At 41.5% G+C, this 25,201-nt stretch overlaps 1 pseudogene; it reads right to left on the bottom strand.

Annotated features, from left to right (window-relative positions):
* Nucleotides 1–8,239: 8,239 nt before the first annotated feature.
* On the bottom strand, nt 8,240–8,395 carry LOC149520082 (5.8S ribosomal RNA; annotated as a pseudogene).
* Between the last annotated feature and the right edge of the window lie 16,806 nt (nt 8,396–25,201).

Raw genomic sequence — 25,201 nt, 5'->3', positions numbered from 1 at the left:
GGCATTTTTATGGTCGATAAAAAGGGACCATGAGACTACTAAATACCTGAGAAACTTTGCTAGACCAAGCCCATGACTAACTTCTATTTGCACCACCTCAGGGAACCATTACATGATTCAAGGACTTCTATTTTTTTGCCTTAGGCACCATCGCTAGAGCATTGTTAGAGAATTTGACCAGTGGCATTGGGGGTTTTTGCAATTAGGGGAAGGGGTGCTGGTCCTTGGCCCTTATATTGGCTCCCTATCCTCTAAGGAACCTCGACAACTCACAGCCCCTTAAAGAGCATAATAGAATCGAAGGCATTGATAGGATCGAAATCCCATGATGGTATCCAATGCTAATGTATACAAGTGTAGACCTACTTTAAGTGCTTTAATTTCTTTAAAGTAACATCACTAGAGGAATGACCCAACCAGTTAAAGCCAAGAGTGCATCATTGGTAGTAAGCACAAGTAGACTAGTGCTCATCGTAAGGCGAACCAAACAACCCAACCTTAGTTCCAACTACGAGCTTTTGAACTATAACAACTTAAATATACACTATTAGAGCTAGAATTATTGTAGTTGCTTGCACCAGACTTACCCTCTAATAGATCCTTGTTAAGGGATTTAGATTGTACTAATTCCAATTACCAGACTCATAGAGCCCAGTATTATTATTTATTGTTAGTACCTCCTTGTGTTAGGATTGGGCAATTTACACGCTTGCTACCTTCCTTAGATGTAGTAGTCATTTTTTAAGCTCCCTCTTCAAAGTCGAACCCTAATTCTCCATCACTTGTCACCACCATAGTAGACCACTATCCTACCATCGAAAGTTGATATAGTAGAAATTTGAATGATGTGTCATTGGCACAAAGGCTATGTAATCTGTCAAGTTATCATGAATCATCAAAAGCAATGGCCAAAGCCTACATTGACCTTTTATCTAAGAAATGCATCCCTCCAAAAGTCAAGGTTTGTTGGATGCATTACCTTTAGAATTACTACGATTATCCTAGTAGATGCCATCAAACAAATTACAACTGATTTAGTGAGCCATTCATGTTTTGACCGTCTAAATTACTTCATACTTATACATGCATGGCTTAATCTTTGAGACAAGCACATGACGACTAGCAGGATCAACCAAGTAGCATACTTTCATTGGCACCATATAGGCCTCAATGCACTTACTAAATGGTATAGAAAGCCAAAATTAGGCACAAGCATTATGCGTGTTGAGCAAGTAAAATGAATAGCATCGGATGAATAAGGCCTGAGAGCCCACACCCACAAAACATTTCGCATCCAAGAGCACAATCAAACACCAGTGCACCAATGCGACCATGGAGGTTTAGGTGGCACAATTAGGACATAGGGCATGATTGAGGCTTAACTCATCCCCCCTAAGGACACAAAATGGATGAAAGATGGCAAGACATTCAATTTCTAGTGATTTAAGTATGCAGCATAAGATCTTAATTGTGCCCCTATGGTACAATGACCACATAGAGGAAGATTGAAGAGGATAATGAGTAGACAACTCAATGCATTGAGCATAGAGCCTACCAATGCACACAACCATAACACCATTCATATGCCCATTGTGTACAAGTAGCAGCATACATGCACACCAGTCCTTAACCCACCCAATTGATTACTCGATGAGCAAGCCAAGGAAATGACATATAAGGCCATACTACAATCGCTTGGCATGAGGAAAACATAAGCAAGGGCCATGAGATTGCCCCTACCATCCAATAGACAACAACAGCATAACACACCAATGCTTGGTCTGGCTAAACTACACATGCAAACTTTGCTCTCACCACCCTAAGGAGACATTGCCTAATTCAGGGACTTGTTCTTAAGGTCTTGAGTAGCATCAGCTGTTTGCACAAGCTTGGCTAGGCCAAGGTATTTTTGTGGTCAATGAGAAAGGACTACGAGACTACCAAATACCTAAGAGACTTGGCTAGACCAAGCCCACGATCACGGTTTTTGCTTGCACCTTCCCAAGCATCCATTTTCTAATTTAAGGACATGGTCTAGGTTTGAGGTAGCATCAACCATTAGCATGGACTTGAGCTCAGCAAAGTTGAGCCCTTTTTTGGCATGCATGCCAACCAATTGAGGTCATGGGTGCCTACAAGTTACTAGAGCAACCAGTTGTCGGACAACATCGCTAAAAGGCATGAACACTATCATGGGCCATGCATTCTTTAAATATCGCACCTTCGTGAGGCACCAAGACTACTCATAGTTGAGGTCAGCCTTTCTTGAATCCATTTTTCCATTAAAGCTTAATATTAATCCTTTAAGTTGCATGTTCGAACCCCATAGGGTCTCACATTCCTAAACTCAAAAGGGAGAAACCCAACTCATATCATCTCATTAGCCTATGATTCTCTAGGTGGCCCTAAGCACCCATTTTTGCTCATAGGTACCAAAGTCCTGAGCATTGACCTGGCTCATAAGATCATAAAGCTTCGGTTCTCATGATATTATCTCATTTTGGCATGGTGAAAACCAAACACTAAGCCCGCCTAGAACATTCATAGGCTCTCATGCCTTGAACCTAAAAGCATAACACAGAAGCTAGTCAGCAGCTAGCCTAAAGCCACACTAGACTTTTCTCATCCAACGACACTCATAACTCAAGGCCTCAGGCCTTAGCTTCATTCTAGGCTAGCTGCATGCATGATGGACACCTTACATCATGCTCATCCCACCTCAAAAGACTCAGGTGTGCTACCCCAATAATAGCACACCTCTATTGGTTGGCCACAATGATCTAGTAACGTTCTTGCCTATTTTTCCACTCATCCCTCAAGCACAATGGTGCCACTCTTATGCAAACACCATCTCATGATCCTTAATTACTTATTAGGGAAACTGAAGGCCATAGCAAATGCTGGAATCTAATCCAATTGTTCAATGCAAAGGAATGATACGAGGCCTTTTGGCTCTAACCATCATAGGGTTTACCATGACTCGAGGAGACACCATGCCACACTCATGACCCAACAATGCCTGCCCACATAGATTCCACATATGCTTAGGAGTAGCTCACTTCAGACTAGCTAAGCTACTGTTGTTGGTTAGCCAAGGGGGTCATGGAGAGCTGACAACAATTATCCTCCTATAAAGAGCTAAGAGCTTTCTTAGCCATCCTATCAAGAACTGTAAAAATGTCTGAATGGGGACACTTTTCTCTCTAGCCACCTCAGGCCCTTTCTTCAACCAACTCAAGGCCTAGTGACCTATCTCTTGACTACATAATTCTAGCATTCCACTCATTGAACCACTAACCCACTTAAGGACTGACAGCACCTAACTAGCTGCCTAGCTCCCAGGTGCCTGCCCACTGGCTCGCACTTGCCCTTGCATCTTGGGGCCTTAGGCTCACACTACCCATACACACTATTACTAACATGTTCTTGGGCTTACACTGCACACACATAGTTCTAGGACCATTATCCTAACCATAAGGCCTTATTTGTTACTTTGCTTAGGGTTAGTCATAACAAGACTAAGGCATACCAGGGCCTGACCATGACACTTTCCCTTACTTACTATGTCGATGCCCTCTTCGATGCCATGACCACACCTAGCTCTCTTATTGCACATAGTTGACATTTTCTTATATGTCTCTCACTTATGCCCTCAAATATTGGGTTAAGATCCTATCACATAAGGCATCACCCATAGTACTCATTCATGCCAATATAGATAGATCTCATCCTAGCTCTACTACACTTTTATGCTTGTGTCAAATTTAACCACCACATTCTATCTCGATTACTAAATATGTGCCACTACACTGCACCAGCCATGATCACATCATGTTATGACCTCGAGGCACCCTTGTCTATCATGACCCTTGGTAGAATGAATGACCCCTACATTGCATGCATTGGCACACCCCGCTAAACGTGACCCATCACACCAACTGCACACATCTGGCACTAACTCTTTGATGCGCCCCTCTAGACATGGTACTTAGTCAACCGCACTCATATGGCTCTACACATTGTAGACCCTAGCATGGTGGTGTCAAACACTTCGATCATCTCACAACTTAGGTCCTCCTAGCCTCTCCAAGGTCACTTTTCTAGATGTGGTGCTTTGGGCAACTGCCCTCATGGCAACACCTTAATGCATGTTATCTTAGACTCAATCATATACTTAATACTTATAGACTCCATTGCCTTGGCTTCGTACCACCAAAATCACAAGTCTCCCCCACTTTTACTTGAACTCATCTCGGTTCTACATGTAACCATGTCTCCATGGTGGTTCCATAACTCGTTTGCCTTAACTTTGGCATATCTTAAAGGGTAACTCAAAGCCTACATAAAGCTCAAGGATCCACTGATCCATTCATTGTCTTTTGACTTATTCAATCCTAGGGTTCACTAATCCACTCGATACTTAAGGTCCACTAACCTATTTAGACTCAAGGCCATCCTACAGGCCAACATCTTGCTTAATCCCAATCGGCACATTTATGCCTTTGCTTAAACTCATCTAGTCTGCTAATCGAATGCAACTCAAATGCTAATACCCTTGGCTTACTCAACTCAATTTGTCTTTTGACCTACACAACTTAAGGACTTGTCAACTAGCCAATTCTTGCTTGTTTCACTGAACTATACACTATCATGGTCTATTGACCACCACATCTCATAAGGCTTTCTCTCAGCCTACACAGGCATAGTCCACTGATTGGCTCAATCTAGTGATCCTTTGATCACAGAACTCATGTCTCATTGACCATTACAAACTCAAGGCTTCAATCTTCAACCAACTCAAGCTTGTTTGTATTTATCTTTGCAAAATGGCTTCACACTTGGACCCCAAATACTTAGATCATACCCCCACTAGGGCACTTGCATCATACAACAAGTTCACATGTTAGTAACTAATCTCAATAAGCTCAACTCAAGTCCCTCAGGACAAGACTCTTTTGGCCCCCATGGCCTCACACAACACCATTTCATGGTGTATGCCCCTTTCACATCATGATCTTCACATGGTTTTTCACCCCTGTAAGGGCATCACATGTCTGCATACACTAACATCTTTTGCTAGGTGAGGCTAGACTACTATGCCCTTTAGCTTGGCATCCAAGACTCAATTTAAAGGCCTTAAACGAAGGCCAATTTTCCCACAGCATGCATCAATGGCTTATTCTCGAGGCCACATAGCCACTTTCTCACATTGTTAACTTGATAACTCTCTTTGAGCTTAGCACTACCTCAATTTCTCATTAGCATATGACACCTAAGGTTGCTTTAATCCCACCACTAAGCCAACTTAGGCTTTGATACTAGCTGTCATGAACCACACATTCCTTAGACTGAAACCACACATTTATGTGGTACCAAAACTATTCATATTTGAGGTTAGCCTTTCTTGAGTCCATTTCTCCATGGATGGCTCAATATCAATCCTTTAAGCCACATACTCATAAGCCATTCTTGGTTTGAACCCCATAGGATCAGACATTCCAAAACTCAATAGGGAGGAACCTAATTTCCATTATCTTATCAGCCTACAATTCTTAATGTAACCCCAAACACTCATCTTTGCTTGTAGGTATTAAGGTATCAAGCACTGACCCACTTGGCTCATAAGAGCGCAGAACCCTAGATTTTGTGATATTATCTCATTCTGGCATGGTGAAAACTTAACACCATGCTCGTTCAAAACATCCACAAGCTTTTATGCCTTGAACTCAAAGGCACAACACAGATGCTGGTTAGCAGTTAGCTCAGACCCACACTAGGCTTTTCTCATCCCATGAAACTCATAACTCAAGGCCTCAGCCCTTAGCCTTATTCTAGGCTACCCACACATATGATGGACACCTTACATCATGTTCATCCCACTTTAATAGACTTAGGTGTGCTACCCCAATCACATCACACCTTTATCAATTGGCCACAAAGGTTTAGCAGCATTCTTGCCTATTAACCTGCTCATCTTTCGGGCTCAATGGTTTTTTTTCTATGCAAACACCATCTCATGATCCTTGGTTACTCATTGAATCGACTAAAGAAAGGGAAATCGAAGGACATAGTGAACACTAGCATCTAACCCTATGGCTCAATGCAAAGGCATGATATAAGACCCATTAGCCCTAATAGTAAAAAGATATCATGTCACACTCATGACCTAATGATGCCTACCCATCTATACACAACATGTGCCTAAGAATAGCTCACTTCAGACTAGCTAGGTCTCTGTCTACCCACTAGCCAAAAGAGTGGTGGATAGCTAACCCTAGTTGTCCCCCGATAAAGAGCATAAGAGCTTTCTTAGCCATCCTACCAAGAACTACAAAAATGTCTGAGATGGGAATACTTTTCTCCCCAGACACCTTAGAGCCTTTTTTCAACCGATACAAGGCCCAGTGACCTATATTTTCACCACCATTATTTCGGTATTCCACTTATTGCTCCATCAACCCATATGAGGAAACCCCGTGCACTACTTCAATTGACAACACTTGAATAGTTACCTTGCTCTAAGGTGCCCATTCATTGGCTTGCACTTGCTCATGCATCTTGGGGCCTAGGGCTCACATCGCCTGCACACACTATAAGCAACATGTTCCTGGGCTTACATTGCCTTCATATAGCTCCTAGACCACTATCCTAACCATAAGGCCTTATCATTCACTCAGCTCAAGGTCAGTCATGGTAGGACTAAGGCACACTAAGGCCTCGAGGCCTACTAGAGGCCTAGATCATAGGGAATTAGCCCAGAATAATAGTATGGGCTATGATCAAGACTTTAGAGGATCAGACACAGTGTTCATGTTCAGTGAAATTGAGTTAGGCCTAGTGCCAACGCTAGTGAGTGATGCACGAGCACACAGTTAAACCTTGGTGCGAGCACTAATGATCGAGGTATATGTGTATTGTTAGACCTAAGTGCAGGCACACCTAAACACAGTCCTGGAGGATCAGATTTGTGGGCTTCTAAAAGGCTTAATATTGTAGTATAATCTTTATGAGCTAGAATTATGCTAAGCACTTGAGTTTCATAAGCTAACTTAGGCAGACAGAGCTAATTCTCTATCAAAGGCTACACAAAGTTTGGCTTAAAACCAAATACCATGACACATGCATCAAGCATCATTTGGTAACAATGGTGATTAAGGGGCAGACAAGTGCCTTGGATGGGAGGGTCACAGTACACATGTCATACCAAGTGCTACACCTAGTGCCAGCATCTACCAGAAAGGTGTCTGAGGTAACAACCCACTCCAAGTGCCAACATCTACCAAAGAAGTGTCTAAGGCAACAACCCACACCAAGGGCCTATTTGTGCCTATAGTGGTCGAGGCAAGTGCTCACGACAAGTACTAGCATCTAATGATGGGGTCTGGGATAACATCTCTCGCCAAAAAGGTAGCATCTACTAATGGTGTCTGAGGTAAAAAAAGGCCAGCATTTGCGATGATGTCTCCCAAGCATATCCAAAGCTTGAGCTTAGTCCACCACTATAACCTGCATTGGTCGATGTCTCGCGTTGATCAATAAATTGAGTCTAGCCATTTTACAACCAACAGAGTTGTATCTTCAGCTGTCATCCACTTCTCTCTTGACAAATTCAATCACTCTTTGACTCTCTTTTCAAAGCCCTTTTCATCTTTCCCTCACAATACTTGTTCACTATCGGTCTTTCACTCGTATTTAGCCTTGGATGAAATTTATCGCCTAATCAGCGCTACATTTTCAAATAACTTGACTTGAAGACAATGCCTTAAGGTGAGACAAAGTCCAGGCACAATAGGGTTTCACCTTTTTTGGCACCATTTTTCAGATGACTTGGGCCCAGTTCATCACTAAGGACATTTCTCTATACTATAATTCAGATGTCGAGGGTGCCCAATTCTCAAGCTGGGCTCTTTTTGGTTCGCTTATCATTACTAGGGAAATCTCAGTAAGTTTTTTTTCTTTTACTTACTAATATGCTTAAACTTAACGGGTGATCCCACTTGACTTAAGGTCAAATGTGAGCATTAACTAAGTGATGCACGGGGTCTGATGTGGTCTAGATAGGCAACAAGCGCACGTCACTAGAGACAAGGCATGCCAGAAGCTTTACCATCGATGGTCACTACACTATCATTGTCGAGGACTCACTTTTAGGCCAACCATAATAGATGAGATTTGAGAAACCATCTTCCCCTCTCACCTGGAGCTCGATGGATAGGGGGTTAGAGGAGGTGATGATGCATGACACCTAGGCAGATGTGCCCTTGGCCTAATGGTTTGGGGCATAACTTACATTCAAAGACCCAATGGTTCATGGGATTCTGTAATTCATACCAAGTTTCTCATTTCACTATGTTCTTCATTATTGCGAGAGTTGATATATCCATTATCGAGAGTTGTTTTGGTTTTTCAATACAAAAAGAGTCACAGTGCCTCTTTTGCATGCACTGCAAATGGGATGGCAATAGAACACATATTATTTTACATTCTAGTTCTTTGGCATGATTCATACCAAAGGATCATTATTTGACTATGGGTGATGATACCTATCATTTTGCCTACCCAAGAGGTGAAACAAAGTGATTATGGCATTCATCTAGGGTCAAAATGGATTGGGGCATGGAGGCACCCTTGACCCTTTATGTTTTATTATGCATTCATGGGTCATTCGTTGAGCAGGTTTCGATAATGATCCTTTTACATATTCACCTATGGAAACCTTGTTATGACTTCTCCTTCCTCTAAATGATTAGGTTTAGCAGACTTCCTACGATGTTACAGGCAGTGAACCATCCATGTTAACATGATTTGAACACTTCACTAGACCATTCAATAGGTAGGAGCCATGGGCGATATGTATAAAGGACAACGACATAGTCAATGTGAGCCAATGACTCATGCTTATTAGGAATTCCTTGTTGAAAACCAACAATTACAATTAACTATCCCAATCATAATGAAATTTCAAAGATTACTAGGCCTGTTGACTATGGCTATGGTCTTGTTAAATACATCAATGTAGCATAAATGCAACCCAAAACATCTAAGGGCATCACAGACCTATTATTGCCTCAAATTTTCATAGCCTAAGTGGCCATATTCCCTTTAAGAAGCTAGCCATGAGGTAGACTAGATGACCCAACACTGATTCCAACTACAAGCATTTTAACTACAACAACTCTAATTTACACTATTAGAGCTAGAATTAGCATGGCTACTAGCACCAAACTTACCCTCCAATGGATCTTCATTAAGGGATTTAGATTGTACTCATTCCAATTACTAGATTCATAGAGCTCAATATTTTTATTTATTGTCACTACCTTTCTATGTCAAGATTGGGTAATTTGCACAATTGCTGCTTTCATTGGATAAAGTAGCCATTTTTCAGGTTCCCTCTCTTGAATCCTAATTCTCCATCACCAATCACCATCATAGTCGGCCACTATCCTACCATCAAAAGTTGATAGGGTAAGAAATTTGAATGATGCATCACCAACATAAAGGTCATACGATTCATCGAGCTATCATGAATCATTAGAGAAATGGAAAATGCTCGTGTTGACCTTTTATCTAATAAAGGCATCCATTTCAGAAGTCAAGGTTTTTTACATGTATTAGCTCTAGAATTACTATGGTTATTTGAGTAGTAGATATCGCTAAACAAACTATAGCTGATTTAATGAGCCATTTGTAGTTTTATAGTCTGAATTAGTTCATACTTACACATATATGGCTTAATCTTTAAGATAGGCATATGACTACTAGTAAGATCAACTAGGTAGCATTCCTTCAGGATATTGACACCGTATGGGCCTCAATGCACCGATTGAGCGATAGAGAGAGCCAACATAGAGCACAAGCATTATGCATGTCGAGCACATCAAATGCATTACATCAATGAAGAAGGGTCAAAAACTTGCACCCATAAAATATTTTACATCTGAGAGCACAATCAAACAACAATGCACCAATGCAGCCATGAAGGTTTGGGTGGCACACTTAGGACACGGGGCACAATTGAGGTCTACCCGTAGTCTTTAAGGATATAAGACAAATAAGGGATGGCAAGACATCCAATTTCCATTGATTTAGGTATGTAGCACAGGATCTCGATTGCCTTTTAAGGTACGATAACCACATAGAAAGACTAAAAAAATGATAGGTCGATAGTTCTATGCATCAATCATGGAGCCTTCCAACACACACAACCATAGCACCACTCATATGCCCATTATGTATAAATGGCAGCATCCATGAATGCTAGTCCATAACCCACCCAATCGATTGCTCAATGAGTGAGTTGAGGAAACAATGTACAAGGCCATGCCAAAACTGCTTGGCACAGGAGAAACACAAGCAAGGGCCACGAGACTACCCCTGCCATCCAATAAGCAACAATGGTATGACACCACTAATGCTTGGTCTAGCTGGGATCGCACATACAAACTCTATTGTCATGACCCTAAAGGGATGTTGCCCAATTCAGGGATTTGTTCTTGGAGCCTTAGGCAAAATCAACTGCATGCATGGGCTTAGGCAAGCCTAAGCATTTTTGTAGTCAATGAGAAAGAACCACAAGACTACCAAAACCCAAAAGACTTGGCTAGACCAAGCTCACAATAGTAGCTTCTAGTTACACCACCCTAGGGAGCCATTGCCTGATTTGAGGACTTGCTTTAGGGTTTGGGGTAACATCAACCATAGGCATGGGCTTAAGCTTAGCAAAATCAAGCTCTTTTTTTGTATGTATGCCAATCAGTCGAGACTTGGGTGATTATAGGTTATCAAAGCAACCAATCACCAAATAACATGGATAAAAGGCATGCATGACTTGGATTTGGCTATAAGGATGTTGCCATTGATGTACACAATGACAAGCCCATCACGTACACTACTCCTCCTATGAGGGGAGGGGAGCTTGAACAACTATCCTTTAAAGAGCGTAAGATGTTTTATAGATATGCTAGTAGCAGGCATTCAAGTGTCTGTAATGGGGACACTTTATCCAAACAAGCATATCCCACACTAAGGGTCCACAAAAGCTAATGGTGATCAAGGCATGTGCCCACACTAAGGCCTAGCATGTGCCAATGTTGTTCGAGGAAAGTGCCTGCAATAAGGGCCAACATGTGCTAATGTTGTTTGAAGCAATTGTTCGTACCAAGGGCAATCTTCTACCAATATTGATCTAGGCATGTACCCAAACCTAGTCCAAATTATATCGATGCTGATCGAGGCATGGGCCCACACCAAGAGCCAATATGTGTTGATGGTGGTTGAGGTAGCTAGCCATACCAAAAGCCAACTTGTGCCAATGTTGGTTGAGGTAGGTGTCTATACCAAAAGCTAACTTATGCTGATAATCATGAAGGCATGTACCCGTGTTATGACCCATGTGTACATAACTAAGGTTGATGTATCAGTGATAAAGGCTCAGGCATTGGGCTCAGAACAAGGGCACAGAATGCATGCACAAGCACCAAAATCACTTGAACCACTTGTGCAAGCTCCTAAGACCAAGCTTAACACTTTTAAAAATGCCCTAAATGGACTAGGCCCTAGTGCAGGAAGATCAAGCCCCAGCAGACCCAACAAAGCACCAAGCCCAAGTAGACCTAATTGATAGAACCTTTTAGAAAGATCTAGAGAATCCCAAAGATAGTATAGTTCCTTGTACAATTTGAACTCTTGATGTATATTTCATGTAATCTCTTTATAATATTAGGCTCTGTAATAGCCATTAGATTGGGTCAATCCTAGCCATTGATTCATGGGGGCTTTAACTATAAATTAAAGGCCTCCACACCCTCATTAAATGTATAAAAATGTTTGAATTAATACAAGTTATAGCATTTCCAATCATCTTTTGCTTTCTAGCCTTTTTTAGCTTAAAGTGCCTTTTAGTGTTCTTCTGAGTGCTCACTCTTTGAGAGTGTTTTCAGGTTTACTTAAGAAATATGGAAAAAGTAAACCTAAGGTTGCATGGAGCATTAGCATGAGTCCTAGGTCCATGACAGTTGGTATTAGAGTAGGTTCTACTTCGTGGTCATGTTTAGTTAGCATTCAAGGTGTTCGATGAAAGGCATCTCAAAGTGATATTGGTAACCAATAGTCAGAGGTCCAAGACCTAGCACATGGAATAGGAAAAAAGGCTACCTCTAACGACATGATGTCAACCCTAGATGGTAGCTTAGCTAAGGTGAAAGTGCAGTGTTAGACCTGAGGGAGAGGTTTAAAGAAACTAAAGAGGAGATCAAACAAGGATTCCATGGTGCCTTTAAAGAAACCATTGACATGTTCTCCTAGAAAAATAAAGCCTTGGAAGCCTTGGTTGAGGCACTGAGCAAAGAGAAGAATAAGCTCAAAGGGAGCTCATAGCATGCAAGACAGCCATTGGGAATGGTGTGTTCACTGTAACAAGTAAGACTTGAGTGAAAGTTTCTAAGCCAAAGGAATACAAGGGAACTATGTCTATAAAAGATGTGGATAAATTTTTGTAGGGAATACAGCAATACTTTTGAGCTATGGGCATTGATGAGGATGGCACTAAGGTAACCACAACCTCTATGTATTTGGTTAACATTGCACTATTGTGGTGGAGACACAGGTAAACACAAAAAAAGTTTAAGTCATTCAAGCCAAAAGGTAATGGTAGAGACCGATAGTCTAAGGAGGGAGACAAAGACCATCCATCCAAGGATGGGGACAAAGGTCAACAAACCAAGAATGGTCAAGGCAAGCCACCATCTGGGAAGTGAAAATCAAGGTAGTGGAACAACAAGGATCATGAGCCACCAGCTTGTTTCATTTGTGAAGGTTCATACATGTCAAGAAATTGCCCTAAGAAAACCTAACTACCTGCCATTAACAAGAAGGATGGTGAGGGGTCAAGAAAAGATACCATGAAGCTTGGCTTGATTATGCTAAATTCAATCTACACCAAAAGCTGTCATAAGTAGAAAGGGTTGATGTTTATAGACATGATGATTGCTGGTAAGAAATTGAATGCACTCATAAACATAGAACCATCTCACTTGTTCATATTTAGAGATACAACCAAAAAAACTAAACCTAAAGGTGTAAAAAAGGGATGGTAAGATCAAAACAGTCAACTCTAAAGAGGTCCCAACAATTGGTGTAGCACATGGAGTGGAATGATAACTTGGTAAGTGGAAAGGTAGAGAATCAGTTAAGGTAATTCCTCTAGATGGTTATGATCTTAATGCTAGTTTAAAATTTCTTAACCATATTGTGCACTTATGATGTTTTTTGCCAATTGCATTTGTATACTGGACCATTGATACCTATGCATTATACCAGTAAGATAATATCAAGGTTAAAGACTAAAAAGCTATTTGGTATATAGTTGGCTAAGAGAGTGAGCAAAAATGAAGACACTTTCCTTGCAGCTTTAAAGATGGAAGAGTCCAGGCATAATAGTGTTGACACCCTTTTAGAAGTACTAGAGATGTGAAAATCATTCGAGACATGATGCCTAGTAAATGACCTAAAAGGCTGCCAACCAATAGAGAAATGGATCATAGAATTGAGTTAGTGTCGAGTGCTGTCCCATTAGCCGAAGCCCCATATCAAATGTCACCCTAAGAGTTGGAGTTAAAGAAATAGGCTAAGGAACTTATTGATGTAGGCTATATTAGACCATTAAAGCCCCATTTGGTGCACCAATGTTGTTTTAGCAAAAGCATTATGGGTCATTGTGACTATGTATAGATTATAAGGCATTGAATAGGCAAACAATGAAAAATAACTACCCAATCCCACTCATTGCAGATTTGTTTGACCAATTTTGAGATGCTAAATGGTTCACTAAGCTAGACTTGCAGTCAAGGTACTACCAAGTCAAAATTGTTGAGAGGGATGAGCCCAAGGTAGCTTGTGTTACCTGCTATAGTTTTTATGAGTTCTTAGTGATGCCTTTTGGCTTGACCAATACATCGACAACATTTTACACCTTAATGAATAAGGTACTACAGCCATTCCTAGATCATTTTATTATGGTTTATCTTAACGATATTATGATTTACAGTCGATCATTAAAGAAGCATGTACAGCACCTTGGGCAAGTGTTCTAGGTATTACAGGAAAATAAGCTATTCATGAAAAAGGAAAAATGATTCATGGACCAATCTTTAGGCCACATTATTAGAGGTGGCAAGATTTGAATGGATGGAAGCAAAGTCAAAGCCATACTAGATTGGGAGTTGCCAACAAAGGTCACAAAGTTGAGATCATTCCTTAGGTTGGTAAACTACTATAGGCTCTTCATCAAAGGCCATTTTACCATTACCACACCATTAATAGACATGCTAAAAAAAAAAAGAGTGTGGGATTGGAGTCAGGAATGCTAGCAAGCCTTTGATCGATTGAATCATGCAATGACTAAAGAGCCTATTCTAGCTTTGTGGGATCACACTAAACCATATAATGTGCATATGGATGCATCAAACTTTGCCATTAAAAGGATGCTAATGCAAGAGAACCATTCAGTTGCCTTTGAGAGTAGTAAGCTCAAAGAGATGAGCATAAATACATGATCCAAAAAAATAGGTAACAATGGTGGTGCACTATTTATGCACATAGAGACATTACTTGCTAGGATCTTGATTTATGGTTAGAATTGATAATGTTGCAACAAGCTACTTTTAGACTTAAAAGAAGCTATTTCCCAAGCAGGCTAGATGGTAGGATTTCCTTATAGAGTTTGATTTTAGCATAAGTACAAGCTTAAGAAGGCCAATATAATGGCTGATGCACTTAGTAGGAAAGTAATGTTTGCTACCATCAGCTAACTTGATAGTTCCCTGATGTCGTGCATTAATGTGGGATTGGCTAATGATCTTATAGCTGAGATACTCATAGAGTATGCCCGACAAGGTAAAACCAAACATTTTTTGTTACAGGGTGACTTACTTTTCACCAAAGGGAACATGATATTTATGCCACAGCATAGGAAACTCTGCAAGGAAGTTATGTAGGAATGCCATGACTCAAGGTAGGCTAGCCACCATGGAGTGAATTGCACTTTAGCACTAGTGTAGGATTGATACTATTAGTCTTATATATAGGATGACATTGAGGCCTATATCAAACTTGTCTTATCTGCCAGAAGGACAAGGTAGAGCAAAAGTTACCAGTCGATCTATTAGAGCCATTACCTATATTAGAGTGCCCATGAGAGAGTGTTTAGTTGGATATTATAATTAGACTACCAAGTTAGATGGGTTTGAGAGCATCATGGTAGTGGTGGATAGGTTTTTCAAGTATGGAACATTCATTCCAACAACCAAAGAGTACCCAACTGAGGAGGTAACCTCCTTATTCTTGAAGAATGTGGTGAAGTATTAGGGCATACCATCGACAATCATTTGTGATAAGGATGAGCATTTTACTAGGTGATTTTGGATGGAGTTGTTCAAGCTATTGAGGACAAACTTGAACTTTCCCACCAGCATACATCCATAAACTGATTGGTAGACTGAATAAGTAAATGGTTTATTAGAGGTTTACTTCAAGCACTATGTTAGTGCAACACAGCGAGACTAGCCCAAGCTATTGGATGTTGCCTAGTTTTCTTACAACTTGTAATAGAGTGAGGTGACAAACCAGAGTCCATTTGAGTTAGTGACAGGCCAGTAGCCACTTACTCTAATAGCTATTGCAATAGGCTACACTAGATCTAATCTAGTGGCTTACAAGTTTGCCAAGGCTTTGCAAGAGTAAGATGACCTTGCAAGAATCTGTCTACATAAAGTAGCCAAGAAGAACAAGAAGTGGACAGATCATAAGTGACAAGATGTGCAATACCAAGTTTAGGACTTGGTGATGGTGAAGCTACACACAGTCTTGATCTATAAGGGCATGCATAAATGCCTAGTTCAAAGATATAAAGGACCTTTTAGAGTTTTAAAAAATGTAGGCAAGGTAACCTACTAACTAGATATGCCACCGAAGCCCAAGGGACACCTAGTTTTCCATGTTAGGAAGTTAAAGCCATTTTATTATGATTAGAAGAATCTAAAATGGGCAAAGTCATAACATGTACCCATAGGGATAAAGGCCTCATATGACAAAGAGATTTAGTGCATTTTGGCTGATAGGTAAGGCAATAGAATTATAGGCCAAGGCATGAGTATTTAGTGCAATGGAAAGGATTTCCCAACAGTGAGGCAAGTTGGGAACCAACTGAAGATCTTTGGTAGTTTAAAGACTAGATCAACTAGTTTCATTTAGATCACTTAATGAGGGCATCACAAAATCAAGTGTCGAAAAGTGTCATGGCTCGCACATGCAGTATTAAGGCTGAGGCACCAATGATGAAAGGTTAGGCCTTGGGCTCTCAACAGTGGCATAGAACACATGCGCAAGCACTAGAACAGCCTAAACTACCCATGCAAGCTCTCTAAACTGAGCTTAACACATATAAAAAAGCCTCAGATGGACCAAGCCTTAGTGTTGGCAGACCAAGCCCCAGCAAACATAATAGATAGAACCTTTTAGAAGGATCTGGAGACTTCTAAGGATAGTATAGTTCCCTATACAATTTGAACTCTTAATGTATATTTCATGTAATCTTTTTGTAATCATGGACTCTATAATAGCCATTGGATTGAGTCAATCCTAGATATTGATTCATGGGGGCTTCAACTAAAAATAAAAGGCCTCTCCATCCTCAATGGATGTATAAAAACACTTGAGTAAATACAAGTTATAGCATTTTCAAACATCTCTTGCCTTCTTTCTTTTCTAGGTTTAAAGTGCCTTTTAGTGTTCTTTTGAGTGCTCACTCTTTGAGAGTGTTTTCAGGCTGACTTAGATATATAATGATGGAGTCCAACCTAAGGCCACACAGAGTGTTGGCATAAGTCTTAGGCCCATGACACTCACACCATATGCCAGCATGTGTCGATGATGGTCAAAGCCTTGATCGATGTTTGATTCTAGGCCACGATGTACTTGATGGTGTTGTATTTTTTTGCCTAGGGCACCATCATCGAAGCATCACTGGAGAACAAAACTAGCACGATTAAGGGTTCTGATGATTGGGGAAAAGGGTCAAGGGTGTTTGCGCATAAAGTGCGATGGGTGCTGGTCTTTAGCCCCTATATTGACCCCTTATCCCCCATGGAACCTTGACAACTTACAACTCTTTAAAGAGCATAAGAGCTTTTATAGGTTCATAGCAGTAGCCATTCAAGTGTCTAAAATATGATGCTTTTTTCAAATGGCCACAAAATCTTCTACATTTTGATTTTTTAGCTGAATTTTTTTTTGGATGCCAACAAAATACAATGATCATGTATACCAAATTTAAGGCCAAAACTCCTAAAAAAATTTCAAAAAATCCCAAACCATGAAAAATTCTAAAAATCATAAAAAATAGAAAACGAGTCATCTTGACATGAAACTTCACATGAAGGCTTAGGCAATCGTTTTATGAATTTAAAAGCCATAAAAATGGCAGTAGAACTACAAAAATATAAATTTGTGCCTGAACCCACCTATTACCTAGTTATGGTGTATAAGGTGCATGGCCTGAGCCCAAGATAGCTATGTGTGGTGTGTGGCCCAACATATATTGATGGTGTTTAATAGAACTACCCATACCAAAGAAACAATGTCTTAATGGTGGTTGAAGCATATGCTAAGACTAAGGGTCAAGATCTCCCGATAGTGGTCGAGGTATGTACATATGCATGTGTCATGGCCCACAAGTTGGTCTAGGCCTAGGGGTTCTCTCTGAGTTAAGGAGTAATTCTAGTTCTAGCAAGACAGAGTCACGGCATGCACATGTGTTACAATCCACAAGCCGGTCCAAGCACAATGGTTCTCTCCAAGTCAAAGAGCAATTTCAATTCTGATGGGATAGTGTTTGATAGCCAAAGAAACCAATCTTTGAGGTGTACTAGAGGTCCAAGTCATGAAGAAGTAGCCCAAAACATTGGTACTAGTAGTGATCAAGACTTCAAAGGCTTAGGCCCATTGTTTAGGTTTGCTAGAATTGAGTTAGACCCAGGCACGGACACTAGTAAGTGTTGTATGAATTTACAAGCCATAAAAATGGCATTGGCATGGTAGGAATATAAAGATTTGCCTGAACCCACCTATTGCCCTATCTGGTGTGCATGGTATGTGGCCTGAGCCTAAGATACCCATACTTAGTGCATGGCCTAGCATGTGCCAATGGTGTTCGAGGGAGCTACCCGTATAAAGGGCCAGCATGTGCCAGGACCAAGGGCTGACAAGTCCCAATGGCAATTAAGGCATGTGAATGTGTCATGATTTGCAACCTAGTCTAGGCTTAAAGGTTCTTTTCAAGTCAAGGAGCAATTCCAGTTCTAGTGGGATAGAGTCTAACAGCTAGGTAAACTAGGCCTTAAGGCAATCTAAAAGTCCAAGTCATCGGGAACTAGCCTAAAATAGTTGTATAAGTAGTGATCAAGACTCTAGCAGCTTAGGCATGGTGTTCAATTTTGATATAATTAAGCCAAGCCTAGGTGCAGGCACTGGTGAGTGTTATATGAATTTACAAGCCATAAAAATAGCATTGGCATGGCAAAAATATAAAGATGTGCTTAAACCCACCTACTGTCTGATCATGGTATGCATGGTGTGCGGCCTGAGCCTAGATTACACATGCTTGGTACATGGCCCAACATGTTCCAATAGTGTTCAAGGAAACTACCTGCATAAAGAGTTAGCATGTGCAGATGGTGGTCGAAGCAAGTGTTGAGACCAATGGCCAACATGTCTCGATGACGGACAAGGCATGTGCATGTATCATGATCTATAAACTGGTCTAGGCCCAAGGGTTCTCTCTAAGTCAAAAAGTAGTTCAAATTCTAGCAAGACAGAGTCTAACTATGAAGAGACTGGGCTTGGAGGTGTACTATTGGTCCAAGTCATGTAGAACTAGCCTAGAATAGTGGTATGGGTACTGATCAAAACTCTAGAGGCTTAAGTATAATGTTTATGCAGAACTAAGCTAGGCCCAGGTGTAGGTGCTGGTGAGCATTATATGAATTTACAAGCTAGAAAAATGGCATTAGGATAGCAGAAATATGAAGATGTGCTTAAACCGACATATTGCCCAATCATGGTATGCGTGGTGCATGGCTCGAGCACAGGATACCTATGCTTGGTGCTCAATACCGAGACCAAAGGCCAACATATCATTATGACAGTCGAGGCATGTGCATGTGTCATGTGCATGTACATGTGCATGTGTCATGTGCATGTGTGGCCCGAGCCTAGATTACACATGTTTAGTGCACGACCTAGCATATACCAATAGTGTTCGAGAAAACTACTTGCATAAAGAGTCAGCATGTGTTGATGGTGGTCAAAGCAAGTGTTGAAACCAAAGGCCAACATGTCCCAATGATGGATAAGGCATATGCATGTGTCACGATCCATAAACTGGTCTAGGCCTAGGGGTTCTCTCTGAGTTAAAGAGCAGTTCCAATTCTAGAAAGATAGAGTCTGACTACTAAGGGACTGGGCTTTAAGGTGTACTAGAGGTCCAAATCATGCGAAACTAGCCTAGAATTGTGGTATGGGTAGTGATCAAGACTCCAGAGGCTTAAACACTATGTTTAGGTTCTATAAAACTGAGCTAGGCCCAAATCCATGTGCTGATGAGCATTATATGAATTTACAAGCTAGAAAAATGGCATTGGGATGGAAAAAATATGAAGATGTGCTTGAACCCACATACTGCCCAATCGTGGTATATGTGGTGAATGGCTCAAGCCCAAGATACCTATGCTCGGTGCTTAACTCAGCATGTGTCGATGGTGTTAAAGGGAACTGCCCACACAAAAGGCCAACATATGCTGAGACCAAAGACCAACATGTCCTGATGGCAGTTAAGCCATGTACATGTGTCATGGTTCGTAACTTGGTCTAGGCCCAAAGGTTCTCTTAAAGTCAAAAGTAGTTTTAGCTCTAGTGAGATAGCATCTAATAGTAAGGGGGACCAAGCCTTGAGGTGTACTAAATATCCAGCTCCTGGGAAACTAGCCTAAAATAATGGTATAGATGGTGATCAAGACTCCAAAGGCTCAGGCATAGTGTTCAAGTTCAAAAAAATTGAGCCAGGCCTAAGTGCGAGTGTAGGTGAGCGTTTATATGACTTTATCAGCCATAAAAATGGCATTGCCATGAAAAAAATATGAAGATGTGTATGAACCAACCTACTACCCAATTGTGTTGTGCATGGTGCATAGTCCAGGCCTATGATACCCTTTCATGGTATGCAACTTAACATGTGTCGATGGTGTTTAAAGAAACTGCTTGCACAATGGGCCTACATGTGTCAATAGTGGTCAAAGCATGAATTGAGACCAACGGCCAACATGTCCCAATGGTGGTAATGGCATGTCCATGTGTCACGATTCTGAAGCTGGTCCAAGCCTAAAAGTTCTTTTTAAGTTAAAAAAAGTTCTAATTCTAGTGGGATAAAGTCTAATAGCCAAGGGGACAAGGCCTTGAGGCATACTAGAGGTCCATGTCATAGGGAACTAGCCCAAAACAATGGTATGGGCAGTGACCAAGACTCCAAAGTTTTAAGCCTAGTGTTCAATTTTGGTAGAAATGAGCCAAACCTAAGTGCATACGTTGTGAGCATTTTATGAATTTACAAGCCATAAAAATGGCATTAGCATGGCAAAAATATGAAGATTTGCCTAAATCCACCTACTACTCGATTATAGTGCAAATGGTGCATGGCCCAGGCCTATGGTGCACTAGTTTGGTGTGTGGATCAGCATGGACCAGCATGTGCCTATGGTGTTCAAGCGAACCACCCACACAATAGGCCTATATATGCCAATGGTTATTGAAGCATTTATTGAGACTAAGGGCTAACATGTTCTGATAGCGATTGAGGCATGTTCATGTGTTATAGTTTGCAAGCTGGTCCAGGCCTAAGGGTTCTTTCTGAGTTAAGGAGTAGTTCCAAGTCTAGTAATATTGGTCTAACAGCTAGGGAAACTAGCCTTTAAGGCATATTGGAGGCCCAAGTCATAAGGAACTAACCAAGAATAGTGGTATGGCCAATGGCCAAGACTCTAACGGCCTAGGCATAGTGTTTAGGTTTGGCAAAAATGAGCCAATCCCAGATGCAAGAGCTAGTGAATGCTTATATGAATTTACAAGCCATAAAAATGGCATCGCATGGTAAAAATATGATGATGTGCCTAAACCCACCTACTATCCAGTCATGGTACGCATTGCAAATGACTTGAGCCCAAGATACCCACGTATGGTGTATGGCCCAACATGTGTGGTCAAAGCATATACCGAGACCAAGGGTCAACATGCCTTGATGGTGGTCGAGGCAAGTATATGTATCATAATTTGCAAGCTGGTCTTGGCCCAAAGGTTCCTTCTAAGTTGAAGAGTTATTCTAGTTCCAGCAAGATAGAGTCAAGGCATGTGTATGTGTCATGATCCACAAGCTGGTGTAGACCAAAAGGTTCTTTCTTAATCGATAAGCAGTTCTTGTTCTAGTGGGACAGAGTTTAAAAGCCAGGGACTAGGCCTTAAGGTGTACTAAAGGTCCAAGTCATGAAAAACTAGCCCAAAATAGTGGTACAAGCAGTGATCAAGACTTTAGAGGCTTAAGCATGGTGTTCAGATTTGGTAAAATTAAGCCAAGCCAAGGTGCAAGTAGTGGAGAGTGCTATATGAATTTACAAACCATAAAAATGGCATTGGCATGGCAAAAATATGAAGATGTTCTTAAACCCACCTATAACCTAGCAATGGTATACATGGTGCATGGCTCAGGCCTAACATAACCATGCTTGGTGTGTGGCCTAGCATGTACCAATGGTGTTTGAGGGAACTACAACACAAAGGGCTAGCATGTGCCAATGGTGGTCAAAGCATACAGTAAGACCAGCAACCAACATTTCTCAATGGTAGTTGAGGCATGTACATGTCTTATGGTTTACAAGCTAGTCTAGGCTTAGAGGTTCTCTCCAAGTTAAGTAGCAGTTCTAATTCTAGCAAGACAAAGTTTGACAGCTAGGGGGATAGGCCTTAAAGCATACTAGAGGTCCAGGTCATGGGGAACTAGCCTAGAATAATGGTACAGGCTATGATCAAGATTCTAACAACTCAAGCACAGTGTTCAAGTTTGGCAGAATGGAGCTAGGCCTAAGTTGGGGCACTGGTGAGCATTACATGAATTTACAAGCCATAAAAATGGCATTGGCATGATAGAAATATGAAGATGTGCTTGAACCCACATATTGCCCTATCGTGGTGCACATGGTGTGCAACATAAGCCCAAGATACCCACAATTGGTGCATGGCCCAATATATGCTATTGGTGTTCAAAAGAACTGCCAGAATTGAAAAGTAGTTCTAGCTCTAGCAAGATAGGGTTTGACAGCTAAGGGGACCATGCCTTTAGGTGTACTAGAGGCCTAGGTCATGGGGAACTAGCCCAGAATAGAGGTACAAGCAATGATTAAGACTTTAGAGGGTCAGGCATAGTGTTCAAGTTCAGCAAAATTGAGCCAAGCCTAAGTACGAGTGTTGGTGAGCGGTTATATAAATTTACAAACCATAAAAATGGCATTGACATGCTGAAAATATCATGTGCCTAAACCCACCTATTGCCTGGTTGTGGTGCACATTGTACATAGCCTTGGCCCAGGGTACTTGGAAGTGGTGTATGGCCCAATATGTACCAATGGTGTTCAAAGGAACTGCCCCCACAATGGGTAAGCATGTGTCGAAAGTGGTCGAAGCAATTACCGAGACCAAGGGCCAACATATCACAATGGTGGTTGAGGCATATGCATGGATCATGGTTCACTAGTTGGTCTAGGCCCAAATGTTTTATCTAAATCGAGAAGTAGCTCAAGTTCTAGTGGGACAAAGTTTGACTTCTAGGGGAACTAGGCTTTGAGGAATACAGGAGGCCCAGGTCATAGGGAACTAGCCCTAAACAGTGGTATGGGTAGTGACCAAGACTTTAGAGGCTCAGGTATAGCATTCAGGTTTTGGCAACATTGAGATAAGCCTAAGTACGGCCGCTGGGGAGCACTTATATGAATTTTCATGCCATAAAAATGTCATTGGCATAATAGAAGATATGCCTAAACCTACCTATTACCTGGTCATGGTGTGCATGGTGTGTATTCTCAGCTAAGGATACCTACACGTGGTGCATAGCATAGCATGTGCCGAAGGTGTTCGAAAGAACCACTGGCACAATGGGCCAGCATGTGCCATGGTGGTCAAAGCATGTGCTAAGACCAAAGGCCAACATGTCTTGATACTGGTCCAGGCATGCGCATGTGTCACTGTCTACAAGCTAGTCAAGCTTAGGGGTTCTCTCAAAGTCAATGAGTTCTTTTAGTTCTATTGAGATAGGGTCTGATAGCTTGGTGGACTAGGCGTCGAAGACTATTGGAGGCCCAGGTCATAGGAAAGTACCCCAGAACAATGGTAAGGGTAGTGATCAAGACTCTAGAGACTCAAATATAACTTTCAAGTTCGATAGAATTGAGCCAGCCCTTTGGGGTCACTAGTGAGCGTTTATATGAATATGAATTTACAAGTTGTAAAAATGGCCTTGGCACAATAAAAATATAAAGATGTGCTTGAACTCACCTACTACCTAGTCATCGTTCACATTGTGCACACCCGAACCTAAGATACCCACGATTAGTGTATGACCCTACATGTTTAATGGTGTTCAAAGGAACTACCCACATAAAGCACTAGCATGTGCTGAGACCAAGGGCTAACATGTCTCGATGGTGATCGAGGCATGTACATATGTCATAGTTTGCAAACTGGTCCAGGCCCAATGGTTCTTTTTGAATCTATAAGTAGTTCCAGTTTTAATGGGATAGGGTCTGACAGCTAGGGAGACTAGGTATGGGTGCTGGAGAGCGTTATATGAATTTTCAAGCCATAAAAATGGCATTGGCATTGCAAAAATTTGAAGAAGTGCTTGAACTCACCTACTTCTCGATCGTGGTGCACATGACGTACAGCCCAGGCCTAAGATACCTATGCATAGTGCATGGCCCAATATGTGCTGATGGTGTTCAAGCGAATTACCTACACAAAAGGCCAACATGTGCCAATGATGGTCAAAAGATGTGCCAAGACTAAGGGCTAACATGTCCTGACGGTAGTCAAGACATGTGCATATGTCATAGTCTACAAGCTGGTCCAAGCCTAGAGGTTCTCTCTAAGTCAAGGAGTAGTTCCAGTTCAGTGGGATAGGGTTCGACTACTAAGGGGACTAGGCCTTAAGGCCTACTAGAGGCCCAAGTTATAGCGAACTAGCCTAGAATAATGGTACGAGCAGTGATCAAGAGCATAAAGGCTTAGGCACGATGTTTAGGTTTGACAAAATTGAGCCAAGCTCATGTGCAGGCATTGGTAAGCACTTATATGAATTTACAAGCCATTAAAAATGGCATTGGCATGGCAGAAATATGAAGTTGTGCCTGAACCTACCTATTACATGGTTGTGGTGTGCATGGTACACGACTCAAGCCCAAGATACCCATACGTAGTGTGTGGACTTGCTTATGCCAATGGTGTTTGAGGGAATTGCCTGCATAATAGGCCAGCATGTGTTGATGATGGTTAAAGCATGTGCTATGACCAAGGGCCAACATATCTCGAAGGTGGTTGTTGCATGTGCATGCATCATAGTTCATAAGCTGGTCCAAGCCTAGGGGTTCTTTCTAAGTTGAAAAGTAATTCCAGTTTTAGTGGGACAAGGTTTGACAACCAGAGAGAGCAAGCCTTAAGGCCTACTAGAGGCTTAGGACATGGGGAACTAGCTTAAAACAATGTTATGGGTAGTGATCAAGACTCCACAGACTCAAGCAAGGTGTTCAGGTTTGGCAGAATTAAGCTAGGCCTAGGTGCGGGCTTTGGTAAGCGTTGCACAGGCACATAGTTAGACCTTGGTGTGGGCATTAATGATCGAGGTTCGAGCACATGGTTAGACCTAAGTGCGGGCATGCTTGAACATAGTCCTTGGAGGATTAGATTTATGGGCTTGTAGAAGGCTCAATACTATAGAACAATCTTTGACAAGCTGGAATAATGCTGAGCACTTGATTTTCATAGGCTAACTTAGGTAGATGGAGTCAATTCCCTATCCAAGGCCAACTAGAGTTTGGCTTGAGACTGGATC

Source organism: Durio zibethinus, chromosome 2, assembly GCF_047325235.1.
Source record: "Durio zibethinus cultivar Kanyao isolate XHJ-2024 chromosome 2, ASM4732523v1, whole genome shotgun sequence".
Taxonomy (NCBI): domain Eukaryota; kingdom Viridiplantae; phylum Streptophyta; class Magnoliopsida; order Malvales; family Malvaceae; genus Durio; species Durio zibethinus.
Note: the sequence above shows the minus strand (reverse complement) of the source record. Positions and strands in the feature narration are given on the sequence as shown.